Genomic DNA, 24771 nt, shown 5'->3' with positions numbered 1-24771 from the left:
ATTTCAACCGATCTCTCCAATCAGGTTTGCCCTATATCCATCATCTTTATGCCTTTAATTTGAATGCTCTAAATGTATGAGGTATTATGGGTGAATTTGATACCCTTTTGATGCATGTGTTTGACAAGAGGTTTTGGCCTCCTACCCTTGGTTTCTTTTTGTGAGCTTTTTGTGAATTTTAATGGCATGATTCATGTGGTTACATTTTGATTTGGGGGCAACTCTTGGTTACCCTATTTTGTTTCTCTAACCTGTTTGTTGAGTTTTGTTTTGTGAGGGCTCATATGACTCTTGCAGAGATGGTTTGCCTGGTGTTCCACTTTATTTGTGGGATACCACCTGGAGGTTTCATTCCGATTACCTGTACTGACTCAGTTTCTTTGATGGTGTTAGCTTGGAAGGATCTCAAGGTTTCCTTGTTCCGTTAATTACAATTACTTCAGATCTTTATCCGTGTGGTACTTTTACATTTTCTCGTATTTTTACCGCTTTCTTAGCTGGAAGACCTCGATAGGAGGCAATGTTTTATGTGTTTACTTTATGCAGGTTCCTTCGTCTAGGATTTCCCTATTTGCATGAGCATCCCTAACCCTACCAACTCATTGATTTTTCTTCTCCTAAGAACACGTTAACTCCTTCTACTACAGGCGAGTAAGTCTCCAAAGGTCGAGCATCCGGTAGATTGCGTAGTAACGTCGTTCGTCCAAAACCCAATCCATAACCCCGTAGTTAGACGAACTACGGCTTGCTCTGATTCTCATTCCAGATGAGATACGTAGGCATAAGACGCGATGTCTTAGCGAGCACAATTACCCTTAACCCCTAGATAGCCGAGCTACGAAGACTCTGATTCTTATATTCAGATGAGATACGTATGCAGTGGATGCGACATCCGTGCGAGTCATTTTCTTTTGACCCCTTTTTTTAGTAAATAAGACATTAGATAAACCCACACCCTTTAGACAAGAACTACAAAATTGGATCCCGTAGAATACTACGGATGCATAGGGGTGCTGATACCTTCCCTTCGCATAATCGACTCCCGAACCTAAGATTTGGTTACGAGACCCTGTCTTGTCCTTTCCTTTTTCTAGGTTTACTTCGAGCGTTTCCTTTCCCTCCTTTGGGATAAATAACGCACGGTGGCGACTCTCCTGTCTTTCTTCGCCAGTTGTTTTTTTTCGCATTCCACTTTTTAGGTTGCGACAGCTGGCGACTCTGCTGGGGATCCGGTTTCCCTAAGCGAGTCCCTTCTAGCTTTTGTAGGTTGTTTGTTTATTGGGTGTTTATTCTTTTGTACAATTATTTATCTTTCAGCATTTACCTGCTTTATTGCATTGTGTACATATGACTGCCGTATCTGCTGGTTCTGTTTGTGAGATGAGTTCTATACCCGGACTCGAGTGCAATTAAGATAGGAGAATGGCATAGTCTTGTTGACTTGTGTGGAGTTATTCCTTAGCAAGTTGACTTGTAAGCCCATTCACTTGGTGGAGGTCATGTTGAGATCAATAATGTCACACAAGTAAGTTGTGGTTAGACATTACTTTTTCCAATATAGACCTTAGAAGCCAAGGACCTTAGTTTACCAAACCCATCTTGGCCTATTCGTAGGATGTAGTGGGAAAGTCGTTCAAGTGTAAGATTTGATACGATTGTTACGCGATACTACACTCATAAGAGTCTCTCTTGAGAATATTTTTGGAATACGAGTAGTCGTTCCTCCGATAATATTCGAAAGATGGGATTATGACTATGGGAACCTTTTTGTAGAACATGTTTGGCAGATTTAAAACTTAGTAGACTCCCTTTGGGTGGTAATTAACCTAAACTCCATGCTCGTGACTTACAACAAACCCTTGATTCATGGTCGATCCATTCAGGTATCCTTAATATCAATGAAACTTGGGTGTTGATAAGGTGTAAACCATAATCCACCAAAATGGATGGTTGATATTAAGGATAACATGATCCATCCCATGACCTTTGTTTGGTGTGCTTTGCTTGATCCTCTTAATTTCTCTCCAGGCAGTGCAACCTGACAGATGTTCAAGCGGATCCAGCCATCCCGATTGACATGCCGTTGCATTGCATAACATCATTCGCATATTTGCATCCAACATCTCATGCTTATTCATTTGCAAGGTATTCCCTTTTTAAGGGGGGGCCTTAAAATTGAATAAGCAGTGCATCGCATACCATGCATACTAACCCTTGTTTGTTTTGCAGGTGTCACCGCAGTGTCTAATGTTTGTTCCCTGTTTCAGGAAGTTATTGGTCCCAAGCGAGTTCACAGGTACCCGACAAAGGAAAACCGTCCACGACTAGCAATGGACCAGATACAGAAAGAACTGGCTGATATGCGTGAAAGGATGGATCAGTTCATGACATTGATGACTGGTATGGCAGAAGGCCAGGCGAAGCTGAAGGAATTGGTTGAGCAACCGAGGCCCGATCCAGAGGTGGAAATACCAAGTGCTGAGGGGAACCCTAGTAACCCTAGGAACCCCGGTAACCCTGGGAACGCTGATAACCTTGTGAACACTGGAAACGCGGGTAACGCAAATGTTGATGGAAACCCGGATAATGTTGGCAATACGGGAAATGTTGGGAATGGTATTGGCGGAAGGTACAATGTGAATCAAGGGATTCAGATTAACGGGCGCCCCGTTACTGAAGATTGTCAGTATGATCAATTTTCTTTGCACGACGAGGCCCTCGAGACCACTCGCCGTATGGATGAGCTTGCTGAGAAGCTCAAATCTTTGGAGTCTCAAAATTCCTTAGGTTTTGATGTCACAAATCTTGGTCTTGTTCAGGGAGTAAGGATCCCTCACAAGTTCAAACCCCCTACTTTTGAGAAATACAACGGGGCTTCTTGCCCACGCACTCATCTCCAATCTTATTTGGGAAGGTTGGGAGCTCACACGGAAGATGAAAAGCTGTGGATGTACTATTTGGAAGACAGACTAACTGGAGCTTCTCGTGAATGGTATTCTCATTTGTCTCGCACTACCATCAAGAGCTGGAAAGACTTGTAGAGGCTTTTATCAAGCAATATCAATACAACTTGGACATGGCTTCAAATCGGACCTTGTTGCAAGGAATGTCTCAGACTGCCAAGGAAACCTTTAGAGAATATGCTCAGCGTTGGAGACAGATTGCTGCATCCGTCCAACCCCCTATGTCTGAAAGGGAGATGGCGGAAATGTTCATGAACACTCTTCAAGGCAATTATATCGAGAGACTGGCTGCTTGCCCGTCAATCAACTTTGTAGAGATAGTGATTGCTGGAGAAAGAATCGAGAGCCTGTTGAAGATGGGCCGAATTCAAGATAACAGTGCTTCCAACTCATCAGTTCCCAAGAAACCGTTTGCTGGTAACGGTCAGCGAAGAAGAGAAGGTGAGACGAGCATTGTATATGCCGACAGAGGCAAGGGCAGAGGACGCCCTAATTATTATCAAGGTCAAGTGGCCGTAGTCACTATTCCAACACCTGTTCCTCAACCGCAGTATCATCCGCAACAGCAAACAAGGTACAACAATCAACAACAAGGAGGTAATCCGGGTCAGTAGAGACCATATCAACAACGTCCAAGGCAGGCGGACCGGGTCATTGAGCCAATCCCAATGCCTTATTCTGCATTACTTCCCAAGCTGATTGACATGAATCTGGTTACGTTGAGAACTCTGGCCCCACCGGTCGATCCCAACAATCTGCCTAGAGGTTATGATGTCAACGCCAGATGTGCTTTTCACTCCAACGCACCTGGCCATACTACAGATAATTGCAAGGCTCTCCAGCTAAAGGTACAAGATTTGAGAGATGCCCAGGCCATCAAGTTTTCTCTGGTGCTTAATGTTATCCAAAACCCGATTCCAGCCCACGACGGGCAGAGGATTAATGCTGTTGATAGTGGGGAAACCTTGAATTTGGTTTCTGATGTGACTAAAGTGAAGACTTCACTATCGGTGGTCAAAGACCAAATCTTGAAAGGACGGATTTTCCCGGGCTGTGGGGAAGAGTGCAGAAATTGTCAAGACGCCGAGAACGGATGTGATAGTTTGAGAAGGGGTATTCAGCAACTGATAGATGAAGGTTGTCTTCAGTTCGACCAGACCCGTCCAGTGAAGAATGATGTGTCGACAGTAACGTTTTATTTCACTCCTAAAGAAATATATGTTCCCGAGAGACCCGCTCCGACAACAATATATTTCCCAGAAAGTCCAGCACTAATTTACTCTGACAACCCGCAACCGACTTTGGTTAGTCCGGTCACCATCACGGTACCAGGACCTGTTCCGTATGAGAAAGACAGTGCTATCCCATGGCACTATGGGGCTGATATCTACTTCCAGGGGCAGAAAGTTAACGAAGAAGACATTGACATTGGTAGCTCCACTGTAGATAATGTTGGAGGAATTGGTGGCTTCACTCGCAGTGGATACCTATTTGCACCATCAACATTGCGCACGAATGTTGAAGCTGAGGCAGCTGCCAAGGCTAAAGGAAAACAGGTATCCACCGAAGAGGCTACTACCGAGGAAGCTCCTCCTAAGACCGCATTCGAGAAGGAAGTGGATGTGTTTATGAGGATTATCAAGAAAAGTGACTACAAGGTAGTCGACCAGCTAAATCAGACACCCTCAAAGATCTCCATTCTCTCACTATTGATGTGCTCTGAGGCACACAGAGCAGCCCTGTTGAAAGTACTGAATATGGCCTATGTTCCACCAGAGATAACTGTTAACCAGTTGGAGTCGGTAGTTTCGAATGTACACACTAGCCATGTGCTAGGTTTCACCGATTATGACCTAACATCTGAGGGCAGGAATCACAACAAAGCCTTGCATATCATAATGGAATGCAAAGGGACGGTGCTTTCCCATGTTTTGGTTGATACAAGCTCTTCTCTGAATGTTCTTCCAAAGAAAGCCTTGATAAAGTTGGATTGCGACGACGCCACCCTGAGGCCGAGTAATTTAGTTGTAAGGGCTTTTGATGGCTCTAAGCGAGCTGTTTGTGGCGAAGTTGAGTTGCCAGTTAAGATTGGATCGCAGGTATTCAAGAGTACCTTTTATGTCATGGATATCCAGCCTGCCTATAGCTTTCTGCTAGGTCGACCCTGGATTCATGCTGCTGGTGCTGTTACTTCTACTCTCCACTAGAAGCTCAAATATGGACTAGAAGGTCAGATCGTCACCGTCTGTGGTGAAGAGGATATTTTTGTTAGCCACCTGTCTACATTTAAGTATGTGGACATGGATGGCGAGATGCATGAGATGTTGTGTCAGGGCTTCGAAGCCATAAACATCAGTGAGGTCGCGCCCCAAACTGTCTTTTCACCTGAGTCTGAGAAGGTCGGGACTTCTATCTCTTCATACAAGCAAGCTGTTGAAGTGGTTAAGGGTGGTAATGCCCAAGGCTGAGGCAAATTTGTGGAGCCAATCATAAAAGAAGACAAGTTTGGATTGGGGTATACTCCGGGGTCTCAGAAGAATGAAGCCGGTAATTTCTCCAGCGGGGGTTTGGTTTCTCCCCACACCGTCAATGCTGCAGATGAAGACAAGGCTGACAGCGACTGTGACTTAGATAGTTGGATTCGCCCGTGTGTCCCAGGAGAAAAGCTCGACAATTGGTCGTTTGAAAAAGTCGTCCGGTTTACTCTACTGAAGGAGTAATTTTTATTGTTTTCCTTTTATCACATGCATAACAAAGTCTTACACTTTGACCAAGGTGTAATGACTCATCTGTAGGGCCATCCATTTAGTTAGATTTCCCAATTATTTTCATCATCAATAAAGGACAGCTTTTGCAAACAATTTTGTGTTCTCTTTCTTTCAATTATTTTTACTTTTACAAAAACGACAATGTTTCTTTTTCAGGTTTCTTTTTCGTTTTTAATTCCAAAAAACACCTCGTAAAAATGATCACCCGGATCTCACTGCTATGGCCAAGTATGACTTCGACAATCCTATCTATCAAGCCGAAGAAGGGGTTGAGGAAGATTGTGAATTGCGTAAGGAGTTAGCTAGGTTGTTGAAACAGGAGGACCGAGCTATTACACCTTATCAAGAAGTGGTTGAGACCATCAACATTGGTACCGAAGACGACAAGAAAGAGATCAAGATCGGGGCCAGTCTACAGGCCGAGAGGAAAAGACCATTAATCATGTACTTGACTGTGTTAGAAAGGTCAATGGGTTGTGTGCTCGGTCAGCATGACGAGTCAGGTCGAAAAGAGCATGAAATATACTACCTTAGCAAAAAGTTTACCGACTGTGAACAAAGATACTCACTGCTCGAGAAAACTTGTTGCGCTTTGGCATGGGCTGCTCGCCGACTAAGACAGTATATGTTGACTCACACGACTCTATTGATATCAAAGATGGATCAAGTCAAGTATATTTTTTAAAATCCAGCAGGGTTGCTAGGTGGAAAATGATGCTGACAGAGTATGACATTCAATACACTTCACAAAAAGCCATCAAAGGAAGTGTCTTGTCAGACTATCTTGCCGCGCAACCGATTGATGATTACCAACCTATGAGGTTCGACTTTCCTGATGAGGATATCATGTTTCTCAAATCGAAAGATTGCGAGGAACTACTCCCAGAGGAGGGGCCTGACCTTGAATCCAAATGGATTATGATGTCTGATGGGGCGGTCAACGTCAATGGTCGCGGAGTTGGTGTAGTGTTGATCACACCGGAGGGGGTTCATATGCCATTTTGTGCCAGAATAACTTTTCCCTGCACCAACAATGAAGCCGGACGAAGCAGAATGGGTCCGTTCTTGATACAATCAGCTAAGCCTAGTTGAGGAAAAGAGACTAGCAGCTATATGCCATGGCCAACTATATCAGAGATGGACGAAGATAACGTTTGATCAGAAAGTGCGCCCTCGGGAGTATCGAGTCGGTGAATTGGTACTCAAAAGAATTCTTCCTCCCATCACAGATCATAGGGGCAAATGGACACCGAACAACGAGGGTCCATACGTGGTTAAAAGAGTTTTCTCTGGCGGAGCTCTGATGCTAACAACCATGGAGAGCGAAGACTTCCCGTCCCCTGTCAACTCAGACGCAGTTAAAAAAATACTTCGCATAAAATAGACCCGCTATACATTAAAAAGAAGAGTCCAGGCAAAAAAGGGCTTCCCGACGAACCAAAAAAAAAGAACAAAGAGGTTCGGGCAAAAATTAGGGATATAAAAAATAAAAAAAGTGTACACCCGGTGAGTCGAAAACCCGAAAGGGCGGCTCAGGAAAAAAAGGGTATCCCGGTGGATTGAAAACCCAAAAGGGCGGTCCACGCAAAAGTTAGGGAATAAGCGAATGACTGTGATCTGAGTTCATCTGTGTTACATCATCCGTTTCATTCAATCCGACAATCTTCGAAGGTTAAAGATCGTCTAACCATCCACTTCAGAAAGCAATATGAGCAGAGCGTCTTGAGGACATACGAGCCATAGCAGAGTCGAAACTCGGTGGGACCCCGTTTCCACATTGCCGTTAGGATAGTTTCTCTTATTCAATTTATAGCGATCGCCTCTTTCAAGGGATCAGCTTCCTGATGTACTCGCCTATTCCTGGCACAAATTTTCAACCAACAAAAAGTCGAATAATTCAGTTAAAAAGCCTCTTTATTTTTCATTTATCAGTTTGTTTGCAAAAGATGTCTGAATTCTTGAGGAAACATATTGCATCTGAATGTAATGGTGGCTTTTGCAGATGATTTACACAGGAAAACATTTAAAATTGCTTTGAATGTGCTTAATCCCGGACGGTGAATTCAAATCGAGTAATTCCCCTGGGGCATACGTGTATTTTTTAGTTACAGGTCACAGGAACCGGATGCCAAGTCATGAATCCTCACCCCGAAGAGGTTGAGAAAGCCTCTCCTCTGCAGAGCGGGTTCCCCAGTAGAGTTGACAGTATCCAGACTGTATATCCCCGGTAGAGTTGACAGTATCCAGACTGTATATCCCCAGCGGAGTCGACAGTTCCAGACTGTATCTTCCCAGCAACAGCGGAGTAGTCGCATACCCAACAGACAAGAGGGTGGTGTTCCCAGTGTTCATCTCGTCCCGAGCAGATTATTTTTTTTAACAGATTTGTTTTAATCCCCAGCCTGAGGACGATTAGCAAGTTCATATCCCCAACAAAGGTCGATTCCTACGACATTTCCCAAGGAAGTGCTTTCCTCACAGACTCTCCTCGCAGAGCCTCGCCAAGCAAAGTTTCCATAGTTGATACTTCCCCAGCAAGGTCAACTTTTCAAAAAAGGCCGATTTATTTTTGGTGGCTCCCCGGTCCCGGCAGGTGGATCGTTCCCCACAGAGCATTCAAGGATTGATACAGCGATCCGCTCCCTACCAGAGCTTGCTTCCCCAAGCAGATTTCTTTTTTGCACCATGCATAACATTTGCATTTGCATACATATCATATCAAGCATACACATAAGCTGATAAACAGGTCCTCCAAAGTAGACTGAAGAATTGCTTTACAACCAGAGTCATGAGATCCAGCCAGAGGATCAAGTGTGAGTGATCCAGCCTGAGGGTCATTTTTGAAGATTCAGCCTGAGAATCATTTTCCAGTGATCAAGCCTGAGGGTCATTTTTGAAGATTCATCCTGAGAATCGTTTTTCCAGTGATCCAGCCTGAGGGTCATTTTTGAAGATTCAGCTTGAGAATCGTTGTTCCAGTGATCTAGCCTGATGGTCATTTTTTAAGATTCAGCCTGAAAATCGTTTTCAAGAGATCCAGCTTGAGGGTCATTTCGAAGATTCATCCAGAGAATCGACTACGAGCGTTATTTCCCCAGCAAGCCAACTGGAGGAATAGATTGACAGCTCAACAAAAAATCAACCTACAAGAGGATCCAGCCCGCGGATCGCATTTAAAAAAACAAAGTCTAATAGAAGAGTCTTTATAACATGTTCTAGCCTAAAGAATATGTACGAAGCCCAAAAGTGGGATATTCTCGAAGTTGCATATCTAACATGAAGACTGTAGATTTCGAAAGAGGGTCAACCACCGCATGCCTCAGATGCGAGATCCTGATGATGGGAATTTATCATCAAATCAATCCAGATCTAGCCAGAAGATCGAAGTCAGGTCTAGCCCGAAGACCGAAAATAGATTCTGCCGGAGAATCGAAACAATTCAGATCTAGCCAGAAGATCGAAATAGATTCAGCCAGAGAATCAAAGAAAATAGATTCAGCCAGAGAATCGAAACAATTCAGATCTTGCCAGAAGATCGAAGTAGATTCAGCTAGAGAATCAAAGAAAATAGATTCAGCCAGAGAATCGAAACAAAGGAGATCTAGCCAGAAGATCGAAGAAGAACTAGCCAGAAGATCGAAGAAGATCTAGCCAGAAGCTCAAAATCGTATACAGCCCGAGAATCAAAATTAACATCCAACCAGAGGACTAAATTGAGTATAGATTCAGCCAGAGGATCGAAACTCCAGATTAAGTCAGAAGACTGATTCAGATTCAGCCAGAGGATCAGAAGAGAAATAAACAGCGCGGTGTATTTCAGCATTTTTGTGGTGTTCTCGGAGCGCAAATTTTCGGTCTGTCTTTGGCATTCAATCACAGCTCACCCTATTTGCGTGATAAGCTGTTCGCTTTCATCCTGCTCGGGTTAGCTGATGACTGAATAGGGGTAGCTGTAACACCCCAAAATTTACCCTCCTTATTCACGCATTCATTTTTAGGTCATTTAACATTAGATACATTGCATTTCATCATGTCAATCGGGATTAGCTCCAAGAAGCTTGAACATCATCCAGGACACTTTGTGGGTTCTATTTAGATGATCAGTCAACACAAGGGAAAGACTTGAGTTACTTCCAACAGGGGTCTATTCGTCAGTCAATACGTTAATCTTGAACGAGCAAAGGTTTGTTCATGAGTTGTCATGCTCGCTAGGCGAAGCCCACGTGTTTTGAAAAAAAAAAACGAAAATAAATAAATAAAAGAAAAAAAAACTCAGACTTGGGACTCTCTCAAAAGCCCACTAAGCTACCAATATCAGGTTATAAATTCAGAGTTTCAGTGAAACAAAAGGTCATTCTATTCCTATTACCCTGGGGGAAAAAGATAGTGAGAGAAGAGCTAACAGAGTTCAAACCCTGGACAAAACCTGGAGAGAAACCTAGACAGAGAGAGTGAGAATTAATCTGCAGCAACCTCCAGGCAACTCTGAAAGGTTCATTCTGACTCACACACTTTCAGCTCAAGCAAACCCTAATATTGGTTTGCAAATCCAGCCGTGCCATTTGATTTCAACCAATCTCTCCAATCAGGTTTGCCCTATATCCATCATCTTTATGCCTTTAATTTGAATGCTCTAAATGTATGAGGTATTATGGGTGAATTTGATACCCTTTTGATGCATGTGTTTGACAAGAGGATTAGGCCTCCTACCCTTGGTTGCTTTTTGTGAGCTTTTTTGTGAATTTTAATGGCATGATTCATGTGGTTACATTTTGATTTGGGGGCAACTCTTGGTTACCCTATTTTGTTTCTCTAACCTGATTGTTGAGTTTTGTTTTGTGAGGGCTCATATGACTCTTGCAGAGATGGTTTGCCTGGTGTTCCACTTTATTTGTGGGATACCACCTGGAGGTTTCATTCCGATTACTTGTACTAACTCACTTTCTTTGATGGTGTTAGCTTGGAAGGATCTCAGGGTTTCCTTGTTCCGTTAATTACTGTTTCTTCGGATCTTTATCCGTGTGGTACTTTTACAATTTCTCGTATTTTTACCGCTTTCTTAGCTAGAAGACCTCGATAGGAGGCAATGTTTTGTGTGTTTACTTTATGCAGGTTCCTTCGTCTAGGATTTCCCTTTTTGCATGAGCATCCCTAACCCTACCAACTCATTGATTTTTCTTCTCCTAAGAACACGTTAACTCCTTCTACTACAGGCGAGTAAGTCTCCAAAGGTCGAGCATCCGGTAGATTGCGTAGTAACGTCGTTCGTCCAAAACCCAATCCATAACCCCGTAGTTAGCCGAACTACGGCTTGCTCTGATTCTCATTCCAGATGAGATACGTAGGCATAAGACGCGATGTCTTAGCGAGCACAATTACCCTTAACCCCTAGATAGCCGAGCTACGAAGACTCTGATTCTTATATTCAGATGAGATACGTATGCAGTGGATGCGACATCCGTGCAAGTCATTTTCTTTTGACCCCTTTTTTTAGTAAATAACACATTAGATAAACCCACACCCTTTAGACAAGAACTACAAAAGTGGATCCCGTAGAATAATACGGATGCGTAGGGGTGCTGATACCTTCCCTTCGCATAATCGACTCCCGAACCCAAGATTTGGTTGCGAGACCCTCCTGTGGCGACTCTCCTGTCTTTCTTCGCCGGTTGTTTTTTTTCGCATTCCAGGTTGCGACACTCTCCACCGATAATAACTAGCTTCCTATTCTTCACAAGTTTGAGCTTCTGGTGCAAAGTGGAGGTAACAGCTCCTGCCTCACGGATCTATGGCCTTCCCAACAAGCAACTGTAGGCCGAGTGGATATCCATTACTTGAAAATTAATCTTAAAATCACTCGGACCTATCTTAACTGGAAGGTCCACTTCACCATTAACCGTCTTGCGCTAACCATCAAAGGCCTTGACGATTACACCGCTATACCTCATAGGCACTCCTTGGTATGATAACTTTGACAAAGTTGACTTGGGAAGCACATTCAGCGATGACCCGGTATCAGCAAGCACATTTAACAAAGCATCATCTTTTCAATTCATAGAAATAGGCAAAGCCAGATTATGATTTCTTCCCTCCTCAGGGGGTTCTTCATCACAAAAGCTAAGATTATTGCATGAAGTGATGTTAGCCATGATATGATCGAATTGATCCACTGTAACATCATGTTCTACAAAATCTTGTTCCAAAACTCTTTGCAGTGCTTCTCTGTGTACTTCAGAATTCATGAGCAGAGACAACACTGAGATCTTTGAGGGGGTTTGAAGCAGTTGCTCCACCACATTGAACTCACTCCTAATAATCAATCGAAGTACCTCATCGTCATCATTAGTCTTCAAATTGCTGGATTCACCAGACTTACCTTTTGAAGCACCAACTGGATTTACAATAGGCACTTCCACCTTCTTTCCATCAACTGATTCCTCCTTATCTTTTGGGAACACTGACCCAAACACTCGTCCACTGCGTGTCACCTTGGTAACATCAACAATGCTCACCACTGAACTAGTCGTAGGTAACGGGACCTCTTGACCACCTTCTATCATTGTAGCATTTTCCTTATACGTCACAACTTTATTAGATAAATATGGGACTGGGCCCGCTAACCGTATTACCAACGGCGATACTGATCTATTGCTGACATTGTTATTGTTGCTGCTGTCGTACAAAATTACCAACCTCTCTGGCTGCTTGAAAATGGGCACTATGACATTTACATTGTCATCTACGTGAAGGGATTAAACAATCTGAATCATGCCTTCATCCATCAATCGCTAGATATCCTTTTTTACAACTTCACAACTCCTCGGGTTAACACTACAAACAACCATCATGGTCGTGTTCACAATCACTTACCAGACGAACGTCCTTATGCATTTGCACCAAGGATCTTTGCATAAAACGCACATCAAAAAATTTAAAGTCTCCAGGACAACCATCCACCATTTTCACAGAGGAGTTCCCATGAGCGGGCAAATGATTTGCTTTCACATTCGGCGCACGGTCCTCGAAAGACACCAATCCACTCTTCATTAGCTTTTGAACCTCATACTTGAGCGGATAATAGTTCTCAATATCATGTCCGGGTGCTCCTTGATGAAAAGCACAATGGAGCTCAGGCTTGTACATCCATGGAAGTGGTTTTGGAATATGTGGCGGGTTTCTTGGTTGGATCAGGTTCTTGAGAAACAAGGACGGATATAATTCTGCATAAGAGATAGGAATCGGGTCGAAAGAGAACTTTTTCCTCTCAAAGTTTTATTGATGATGATTGTTGTTGGTATTGTTATTGTTGTAGGTGTTCGTTTGTTGTTGCGGTTGTCGTTGTTGATGTTGTTGCTATTGAACTGGTGTAGATTGTTGATTAGAAAATACCGGAATAGCGGAAGATACTTGGTGGTGATGTTGACGGGATAATTGACTCCTTCTGATCTGAGGCCTCCTTTGCCTCCCATTTCTTATTGCATTCGCTTTATTGTCCTTCTTCTTGCTGAAACTGCTGCCATATCTCTTACTCGATGATGCTTTATCTTTCGATAAACATCCCTCTCAGACTCCTTCATCAAGCCTCATCCCCATGTTTACCATTTCAGTAAAGTCACTGTGGGCACTAGCAATCATTCGTTCATAATAAAATGAACTCATGGTTTTCATAAAGCTCTTTGTTATCTCTTTTTCCTCCAAAGGAGGAGTGATCTGGGCAGCCAATTCCCTCTATCTCTCCGCATACTCTTTAAATGTCTCCTTATCTTTCTGAGACATAGACCTCGGCTGGTCTCTATCAGGAGCCATGTCCACGTTGTACATATACTGTTTGACAAAAGCCTCTCCCAGGTCCTTTAAAGTATGAACATTTGCACTGTCTAATCCCATATACCAGCGGAGCGCAGCACCGGTCAAACGGTCCTGGAAATAATGAATTGACAGTTGATCATTATTGGTCTGAGTGGACATCTTGCGAGCATACATCACTAGATGACTGAGTGGACAAGTATTCCCCTTATACTTTTCAAAGTCAGGAACTAAACACAACTCAGTAGCACTCTTCCCAATCAAATCCTTACCTCTCAGCGTCTTCAATTCCTTGGGAAACTCAAGAAAATGATCTTTCATTTCATCCATTTTCTCGTAGACATCCGGACCCTCAGACGGCTCGGAGTGATAAATGGTGTCCTCTACATGAGGTAAGGTGTGCACAACGGGAGGTGGCACAGACATGACCGGGCTAGATTCCGGCATGGAAGCAAAGGTAGCCACCTCTGAAATAAACATCCTTACAGGAGGAGTTGCAGGCGTTGGAGAAGATTGACTCTGAGCAGCAAGAACTGACTCGATCATGGTAGACAGGTGGGCGATCTCGTCCTTCAGCTCTCTATTCTCTTGCTCTAGATGCTCCATAATTCTGAGATGATTAGCGCGGGTGTTGTACCGATGAGTCAGCATGGCTAAAGTACAAAAGAAACACCAATGAGACATCTGGAGAAAGAGAAACCTGCTTATGCAAATGATGCATGAAATGCAATGCTTATTATTTATTTTTGTTTTCAAGGAACTTACTATATCATTTGCAAATATATACATATATATTAATAATTGCAATAATGACCAAAAATCTCTTTTCATTTATATATTTGGAAGGATTACACTGAGTAAAATTTCAGAAACCAAATGAAAAATACAAGAGAAAAGGAGACTAGTCATCATAAGGATCCCTAACAACGTCAAAAGATCTGGCTGAAGGCGCATACTTCCTTCGAATGCAACGGATTTTGATCAACAATCTTCTTCCAAGGAACGGAAGGCTGAGGCATGCTAGAAGATGAAACCTCTGGCTCTCTCTGTCTGTTTGTCACTCGGTCTTCAAGTAGCTCAATAAGTGTATCTTTGTCCTTAGACTCCAACGGAAATTCTTCATGCTTCTTGCTCAAAGCACGAAAACGCTCTTCCCACATGTCCTTCTCTTGCTTCATCTTGGCGAGCGCGTCTTCCAACTCCTCTACATCTTGGTTAGGGAGAGTTAATGGCTCAACCACAACCATAGTCATAGGTCTTTCACAAGAATAAGACATCTTCAACCCCAAAGCTCTCTTCTTCACCTAGAGAGTGTAAGCTTCTAAAGCTACACAATTGCACGGACCAAGCTCGGATCTTCCTTTCCTATGCACATTATGCCAAGCATGCACAATCTTCTACTGTAAATGTTGGAGATCTTTACCCTCTTGATAGAAAAGACCTTCTAACAAAGTCTTATTAGGTTTGTCTCTCAAGGGGAACCCAAGTCGACGACGAGCCAAAGCAGGGTTGTAGTTAATTCCTCCTTGTGTACCAATGAGAGGCAGATTAGAGAATTCACCACAACTATCAATAATCTCCAAAATTCTCAAAGACGGATCATACGAAACTATATCATCATAAGTGAGAGACATAAGTCTCTGAGACCACCTTAGACATTGTTTGTTCTCCACAAAAGCAGGTGTCAGAGGCAAGTGTGAAATAAACCACTTGTACAGAAGAGGAATGCAACAGACAATAGTTCCACCATGCTTAGAATTCCTTAGATGTAAAGAGAAATACATATCACCCAACAAATTAGGCACAGGATTCCCAATCAAGAAAATTCTAATGGCATTAACATTAAAAAAAACCGTCAATGTTAGGGAACAAAGCTAATCCATAGATGAGCAACACAAAGATGGCTTCAAAAGCATCCACACTACCGGCTTTATCTTCAGCAATAATAAGAGATTGGGGAATCTCCTCCAATCTACTAAAAGGTACTTTACTAGAAACAGGTATCCCTAAAAGATGAGAATACTCCTCCAAGGTAGGCACAAGCTGAAAATCTGGGAAAGTGAAACAATGGTTGAGAGGATCATAGAACTGCACCAATACACTCAAGAGTCCTTCAACCACATCAGGAGACAAGATAGACAGAAGCTTCCCACGGTATTGTTTGAAGTCCAAGGGATCTAATACAAAAGATGCTAGCTTCCTTAACACTTTCAAGTTGGGACATCTGGAACTGTACTTCTTAGTGTTTCTTTGTCCACAATCCATGGTCTCAAAATATTTGCAAATAATACCTTAGTTCCTTGAAATTTTCGTGTGATGAATGTTATGATGCGCATGAATGCATGAAGGCAACAATCACAAATAAGGGATCACACACAAGGAAAACAAAGGTCAAGGGATGAATCAAGTCATTGCCAAGATCAATCATGCATTTTAGTGGATTATGGTTTACCCCTTATCAACACCCAAGTTCCATTAATATTGACAAGACTTGATTGGAACAACCAAGAATCAAGGGTTTGATGTAAGTCACGAGCATGGAGTCTAGGTAAGAATCATCCCAAAGGAGTGAACTAAGGATAAAAACCTGTAAATCATGTTGTAAAAAGTTCCTAGAGTCTTAATTCCATCTATCGGATATTACAAGTTAAGATGACTGACTCATCGACCCATAATATTCTCAAGAGAAACTCGTCTGAGTGTAGTATCGCGTAACAACTATTATCAAGTCTACACTTGAACAGTTTCAGCACTACGTCCTAAATAGGCTAAGAGGGGGTAAATGTTCGACGGTCCTCAGCTTCTCAGACCCAAATTAGAGATTGTAATGCCTAACCATAAATACTTGTGTGACATTTCCTAATCCAAAAGAGTCTCCACTGAGCAGATGGATCTCAAACCGACTTGTTAAGGACTACTCCACACAAGTCGAACATGACTATAACATCCTCTTATCTTAATTGCACTCGAGTTCGGGTTAGAACTTATCTCACCACTCAGAGATCACCAAGCACAACAAGTAGATTATATCACACATACATATATACAAACATCACATATATACAAATATATACACACAAAAAGTAGGCTAAACCCACTAGAGACTACTCCCTAGCAGAGTCGCAAGTTAATTTTTGTAGCGGTAAATTCAGGATCATCAAGTTATGGATAAGCTAGAGATCAAATAACAAGAGTCGCCACCGCGTTTTTATTGTTTCCAAGGGAAAAGAGAAAAAGTGCGAACAAAACCTAATAGTAAGAAGTTTTCAATTCAAAACTACTAAAATGTCAAAGATTACATGTAAGGGGGTTGGTTACACAGAGGGAAGGTGTTAGAACTCAAATTGTCCTAGGTACTCCTACGGAGCTGTAAGACCCTAATTTTGACCCTAAGATCCCTCATGGCATCATATCATTACACAAGTGCATTGCCTCAAGGATCATAGCTTGTTTGGCTCCTTAGCCCTAGGGTGGGACTTGTGTGAGTGGTTTGAGACCACCAAGCATCCTTGTAATGTATGTTATTGCTTTTCTTATTTTTATTACTAACCAAAAGCACAAAAATCTGTCACTAACTCTTTTTGTTTTGAAGCTCAAGTGATCATGTGCTCCTATGCTCCTAGGAGGCTCATAAGCTAAAAGAAATGGCTAGATGAAGATGATAAAAAGAATGAAAATTGTCCACAAATCTCCTAATCATCATATACATCTCCAAAGTATCTCAATTTTCCAAATTGATCAAGATAACCCAAAGGGCTTGAGGATTGCTTCCCAAGGAAACCCTAATTCAACTGTGCTTTGACTGTGCCCTGCCCATGAAGAAACCTTAACCTATGATCAAATTTAATCAGGGGAAGTCCTTTAATTCATCATTTTATGCATATGTGATCCTATTGGAGGCCCCTCAATCATTTATTCATCAAGATTTGAAGTTTGGCCTTGAAAAGTTGACCAGTCAAGTCATCTGACTAAACTGAGATTCACTGAGATGTAACTTTTGATGTGTTTGTCAAATAAAGATGCCCTCAAGAGAAAACATGCTCTTAAAAACCATATGAACAAAGGACATAACTTCCGTAATTTTTATGATTTTGAGGTGATACCAAATGCATTGGAACTCTTGAGATGTATATTTCAAATGTTATATTGGACAAAATTTCATAATCCTAAAATAAATACATGTGATAATACAAAACATTATAGGTCATATTGGACCTAAGTCATTGAATTTGAAAAAGTACCTAACTTTAAATGCCCACAACATTGTCATATAAAATCCAAATGATGCAAACTTTGAGTGTAAATTGATCACTATGAAAATATCTACAACTTCGATGTTGGAGGTTTTTCTATTTGAAGTTTGCATCATGAAAACAGAGGGGTTTCATTAGGCTTACTTTTGGTGAAAATTTTCAAAGGTGACTTAAACATGTTTTGTACCTAAATTTTCACAGCCAGTTTTCATTAATTTCCTAATCCCAAATGAATTTTTTCCCAATATGACTTTTGTTCCTTATTTCAAGAGCTTTCCAACCATTACTCACATTACTTTTTTGGACTTACCATTGGGTAGTTTCGAAGAGCTCTTCATTCATGTTCATTTTGGCATTTCATGATGAAACTTAATGTGCAAGCTAGTTCCACTTCATGTACACATCCAATTCCATTCCAAATGAACTCAGCATGGTTTTTCACCCATCATTGGGCCTTCTACACTCCTGTACAGGTCCATGCATATCCATTTTCAAATGCCATGCACACGAGGGAAGCATGAGCCACATCCAATTTTAGCTATAAATAAGCACTCCTTCTCATTCATTCATCAACCTTTTGGAGATCTGAAACACTGCAGCATTGAAACCATAGCCATACCAAAGGAATTTTCCAGAAATTTTTCTCATTTTCAAGCTTGAAATTCAACATCATTAGTTGATTTTCAAAGCTCAATTCCTTAGCCTATCATCTCCATTGCATCCCTAGAGCAAATAGGAGTCAAGATCTTGAAGAATTCGTGGCCTGAAGAGCTTCAATTCAGAGGTATAACTTCAAACTTTTTCGCTCTAGAAATTGCATTTCAATGTAGTATTCTCTTGTTTGTGTGGTTTTCAGAAGTCCTCACACTTGAGGCAAGTCAATGGTGGTTTCAATTTTCCATTTCGTGCACTTTCAGTTTGAACACCATGATCTTCCACTTCACATTCCTCTCAATATAGGAAGAGTGAGGAAGATCCATGGATACCGTGGTGATCTACATCACACGAGCTTCAATTTGATGTCTTTACTTTTCATTTTTGTTAAACATTTTTTCTCTGCAACTGGTGGCCGGAGATTGTTGGTTTGCCGGAGAAGACGGTGATTTCCACCACCACCACAACGTGTCTTGCTTCCTGGCCCTTGGATCACCTTGCCACGTTTTAATCTTGATCATCCATTGTGTTTACTTTTCTTGAATCACTTTGTGGCGCGCTTGATTTGGTTGTTTCGTGTTCCTCATGATCTGGACCATTCAGCCTTGCCACGTCAATTAACGAATATGATCCTGTGGCGCTGGATTTTCCATTATTTCTATTTTTTATTTTATTTTTAGTTAATTCCTTTTATTTTCAAAAATTCATAAAAAATTTATTTGAAGTCAAAAATATGAGACCAATGCCAAAAAGTTTCTTGAAAAATCTAGTTTCATATTTTGGTTTTTAATTATTTTTGTGACTTCATTTAATACTTTTTTGTGAATTATTTTGTTTTTAATAGTTTTAATTCATTTTGAAATACTTTCTAATATTTGAAAAATCCAAAAATATTTGAAATACTTTCTCATCAATTTCTTATTTGATTTGAGGTTTATTTGAGATTTTAATCCATTTTGTGCTATTTTTAATTGTTTTTAATTTTTTTTCTGATTTCAAAAATTGTTGAGAAAATTAGTCAAAGTTTGTTTGACCATGTTAGACCTATGAGAATTTAATTGGAATTGTTGAAGTTGATTTGAATTGAATTTGAGGTTTGACCTTATTTGTTTATTTTTATTTGGCTTTTTATTTTAATTCAAAAAATATCAAAAAAATATTGTTGACTTGTAACCTTCATCTCTTTTCTGTTTGGCACTGATTGATGATAACTTGATTCACATTTGATCAATTGGATTTGATACTTTTCTTCCTTTTCCCTCCCTTTCATCTTCGTCCCATTCTTTCCATTAATGGCCAATGAGTTAATGTCTTATTGTTGGTCTTGACAAATGATAGGTTTAACCTTATTTGATCCAAACCAAACTCAACTTGATCTATGATCAAGTGAGTTGTTTTGTTTCCAAGAAAGGTTGCTTCTTGGTCAAGCAAATAACCTAAAGTCCATACAAGGCTTCTTGGTCAAGCAAATAACCTAAAGTCCATACATGGGATGACAAGTTTGTGGAGCTTGACTTACTAGTCATGATCTCTAACTTGTGTTCTTTGCCTATATTTTTATTGACCGGCCTCAAATAAGTGTGACTACTACATTAGTCCACTTACGATTGCTTAACATAGCGCTACATTGTCTTATGACAAGCTAACATAACCTCCACTAACTACTAACTTTAATTTGAGCATTTAATTTCTTGGCCTTTATTTTAATGCCATTTATTTATTGCTCATTTATTCATTTGAGCACATATTTTATGTTTATGTCATTTTTCTTTCGCTCATTTGAGCTCATTATTGTATATAAGTTTGTTGCTATCTTGTGTTTGTTTTATGTTTGTTTTGTGTGAACCAAATGCAAAAAGGAGAAAGGACTTAGAATTAGGACTTACCTATGCTTAAAGGAGTTCAAGAGCAACTAGGCCTCATGCCTTTAGAATGCTAAATTTGTTGAAGAACAACTAGGCCTCATGCCTTTAGAATGCTAAATTCCAAAATTTACTTCAAAGGACTTCTCATCCAACTTATCCTTTGTCCATTCCTCTTATTGAGTTGTGAACTTTTTTATGTTTGTTCTTGTGTGATAGGGATCCTACCTTGAGGTTATGAGCAGAGGACTATTGTCATGAGTAGCCAAATTAAGAGAAAAGCCAAATGGAAATCCTAGAAGTTTGAGTTCAAATTGTTTGATTGATTGCTTGTGTGCCAAGTCCAAAGGAAAGGAGCATCTTGAATCATCTTTATGATTCCAAGAAAAGGAACTCCATGGGTTTATCTTTTCTCTCTTATCTTTGTATGCTTTAGGACTAGCCCTTCTCTTCTTCTCCCCACTCTAACCCAAGCCAAAAATCTTTTTTCTAACTTTAACTTTGTTTCAAATTATAAACCTAGGCCTTAAGCCTTTGACTTTTCAACTCTTTTCATAAATACTCATTATGAATAAACTTTACTCCCACTTTGACTTCATTTTGTAAATAAATATAACTTGTAAATGTAACTCACTACAATTTGTTTTGTGGTTCCAATGGCCACTTTGTTAAAATCTTTTCAGAAACATAAGTCATAGGTTTGAGTTATCATAGCGGTTGATGTAAATCTCAGCTCGTCCTTAGTGTTGGATTATAAGCCTTCCATGCTTATTATAGGGTTAACCCCTCACTAGCATGTTGAAGCCTTCCTCACATCTCACATGGTGGATTGTTGGTTTTGGTTGAGTTTTCTCCCTTTGATAACAAAAGACCTTAAGGCTTTTGATCAAATCAATTCACCAATCTTTGAGATTTTTACCCCGAACTACGAGGTTTTGATCCCCCCTTGTGATGGTACGTAAGCAATGGGTTCATCCATTCAAACAACAAATTTGTAAATATAATCTATTCTCTTCTCATCCCCCCAATCTTTTGTACAAATCTTTTTCACAAATACCAACCTATAACACATATTTGCAAAAAGGGTTCCCTTAGAGTACTAAGGATGTTTTGGGTGCGTAAAACCTTCCCATTTCATAACCAATAAATTAGTTTTTGATTTGAAAAACTTCTTACCTTGGCTTTTTTTCGCTTTTTAGCCTTTCCTTTGGACAAGTAAAAATGCGGTGGCGACTTGAATTGTATGTTGACTTTTGGTTTAGTCAATAAACCTAAAGGTAACGAAAACCCCGCTACAGGAGCCCTTTTGTGTGCATATGTATTTCGTACAAAATAATGTTTACAAACAAATAGAATGGGGGGATGAGAAAAAAATTCATTAATTATATTTTTGTGTTTGGCAAGACCTTCGGTCTTGTGCTTACATACCAATAAAAAAATGAGGGATCAAAACCTCGTGGTTCGTGATATAAATATCAAAGTGGATGCATTGCTTTTAACAAAAATTATGTTTGAAAGGCACCAAGTGTAACACCCCGATAAAAATAAGATAATTATTTAATTTAAGTTAATAGTATATTTATTAATTTAATTAAATAATTGGATTATTATTGGAATTATTATTATTATTGGAATAATATAAATTGGAATAATAAAGTTGGAATATATATATAAAGAGTTCCATTTGGTAAAAAGGGTTTTTCACGTGAAAACCAGAGAAGCGACAGAAGGTGAGAAAAGGGCAAAGAGGAAGAGCAGTAGAAGAAGGTTGAAGAAGGAAGAGCTTGAAGCTAAAGGATTTGCCGGATTAACTCAGGTAAGGGGGGTTTATTGTCGTTTAATGGGTATTATGGGTTAACATGTAATGGGTAGTGATAAGCCATTGATTTGACCCTAATTGGGATGTTGAATGCTGAAAAATTGTGATGATCAAATTACGTTAAAAACTGTGATTAAATCTATAATTGGATGAGTTGTGATTTTCTGGACGTGTACCCGTTTATGGAATCGAAATCGGAGGTCCGGAAGTCCTCCGACGGCGAAAAATGCGGAGAATTCTGCATTCAGCTTCGTGTTAGCGCAGGAACAACTTTCTGTGTTGCGTTAACCGGTTAACCCAGGGTGTTAACCGGTTAACACTGTTATGAATTGTGAAATATTGTTGTCTGTCTTGCGTTAACCGGTTAACCCAGGGTGTTAACCGGTTAACACTGTTGTGATTTATGAAAATTTGCTGTTCTGTTTGCGTTAACCGGTTAACCCAGGGTGTTAACCGGTTAACACTGTTGTGAATTGCCAGGAAGCGTGTTCTGTGTTGCGTTAACCGGTTAACCCAGGGCGTTAACCGGTTAACACTGTGTGAAAAGTGAAAAATTCATATTTAAATGTGGTGTGCAGGTTTGATGTTTGGCCTATATTGGCGTATGATATAATAGGGATCATTTCCCGTTGTTTTGAGCGGTAGGGGTATTAGTAGAGCGTGCTAATACTGTGATTGATTATGTGGAATGATATGATTATGTGATAAATATGTGGATGATGTATGATTGTATGCATAATGCTGTGGATGTATCTATTATGTATGCAATTGTGAATGGACTGTTTATGGCTTAGAGTGTGAGCATATGTCCATGGTGGATGATTGTTGATGTTTGCATGACTAAGTGATTTAGCTTGCATATTGTGGCCTTTATGGTGGTAGCTAATTCCCATGGTGAGGAATTAGTGAGTGAATTATTGTGGATTGTTGTTGATGTTTGCATGCTAGGTGATTTAGCGTGCATAGCATAGCCCTTAGGGTGGTAGCTAATTCCCATGGTGAGGAATTAGTGAGTGAGTCACTAGGTCTCAAATGAGTGGGACTAGTGAGCTTGGTAGCCGTATCTGGATTTGATCGGTGAGGTTGAACTATATGTTTACGAATAGTCGGTACCGCATGCATGGAGTCTCATTGCATAATGTATGTATGGCGTACAATATGAATGGATGTATTCCAATATTATACGTGTTGTTTTGTGTCGGTGTTGAGTATGATTATGATTATGAGTTGATGTTGCCGTTACTGAATATGTGATATGATTAGGGTGATGAAATGTGTTAAATTACTTAGCATTACATGATATTTTATAATGCTTATTATATCGATTGAGGAACTCACCCTTACAACTATGTTTCAGGTAACGAGCAGTGATTGAGTAGAAGCTAGTGCTTGGAGTCTAGTGTAGTTCCTTAGTGGGTCATGCTCTGGTAGATGTAACATCGGGACGGGATGTTTTGCCTTGTTTTCGGTTTGGTTGTTGAATAACCTTACATGTAATGTGTTACATGTTTGGCATGTTGTTGTTAATTTCTATCCGCTGCGAATTATGCAAATGTTTATTTTGATGAATAAATGAGCATGACGAGTTAAATTGGAACATGGTGTGAAGTGCCAAGTGTGACACCCTTAAAGTGCATATATACTCTGATTTATGTCTGGTTGTTTTAATTATTTATTGGGGTATTTTAGAAGGGTGTTACATTAGTGGTATCAGAGCATAGTCGGTCGAGTCGAGTCGTAATTATTCTGTTTCCCTGTACGTGATAGGTGTTGTGTAACCCTATTAGTACTTATTGTTTTAGCTTGTTCGGTTTCCAGAATAGAGATGGCTGGAAGAGGTAGAGACGATGCTGCGATTGCTGAGGCTCTGGGTATGCTAGCTGGAGTACTTGGAGGGAATCCGAATGTTGTGGGCTTGGGAGCTGCTCGTCAACTGAGTGAGTTCCAGAAGAACAATCCTCCAATGTTCAAGGGAGCATACAATCCAGATGGTGCTCAGAAGTGGTTGAAGGAGATCGAGAGGATCTTCCGAGTGACTGAGTGTGCCGATAACCAGAAGGTCAAGTTCGGTACGCATATGCTGTCAGAGGAAGCAGATGATTGGTGGGTTGCTGCCCGTACTGAGTTGGAAGCTGCTGGGAGTGCTGAGATCACTTGGGCGGTGTTCAGAGAGAGATTCCTGAGGAAGTACTTTCCAGAGGATGTCAGAGGAAAGAAAGAGATAGAGTTCTTAGAATTGAAGCAGGGCAATCGGTCTGTTACTGAGTATGCTGCTAAGTTCACAAAGCTGTCGAAGTATTACACTCCCTATAATGAGGCTACTGGGGAATTTTCAAAGTGTGTGAAGTTTGAGAACGGGTTACGTCCCGAGATCAAGCAGGCTATTGGGTATCAGCGGATTAGAGTGTTTTCCGACTTGGTGGACTGTTGCAGGATTTTTGAACAGGATACCAAGGTCAGAGCGGAGAGCTATCAGCAGAGGGTTGATAGGAAAGGCAAGAATCAGAATGATCGTGGAAAACCGTATGCAGCTGGCAAAGGTTTCCAGAGACAGAGTGGGATGAGGAGACCTAGTGGGGGAGACTCCAGTGCCCCTGCTAAGTGTTACAGATGTGGTCAAGCTGGACATCGTATCCATGAGTGTAC

Source organism: Lathyrus oleraceus, chromosome 2 (assembly GCF_024323335.1).
Source record: "Lathyrus oleraceus cultivar Zhongwan6 chromosome 2, CAAS_Psat_ZW6_1.0, whole genome shotgun sequence".
Lineage (NCBI taxonomy): Eukaryota > Viridiplantae > Streptophyta > Magnoliopsida > Fabales > Fabaceae > Lathyrus > Lathyrus oleraceus.
The sequence above is the reverse complement of the archived record's forward strand: the minus strand, read 5'-3'. Positions refer to the sequence as shown.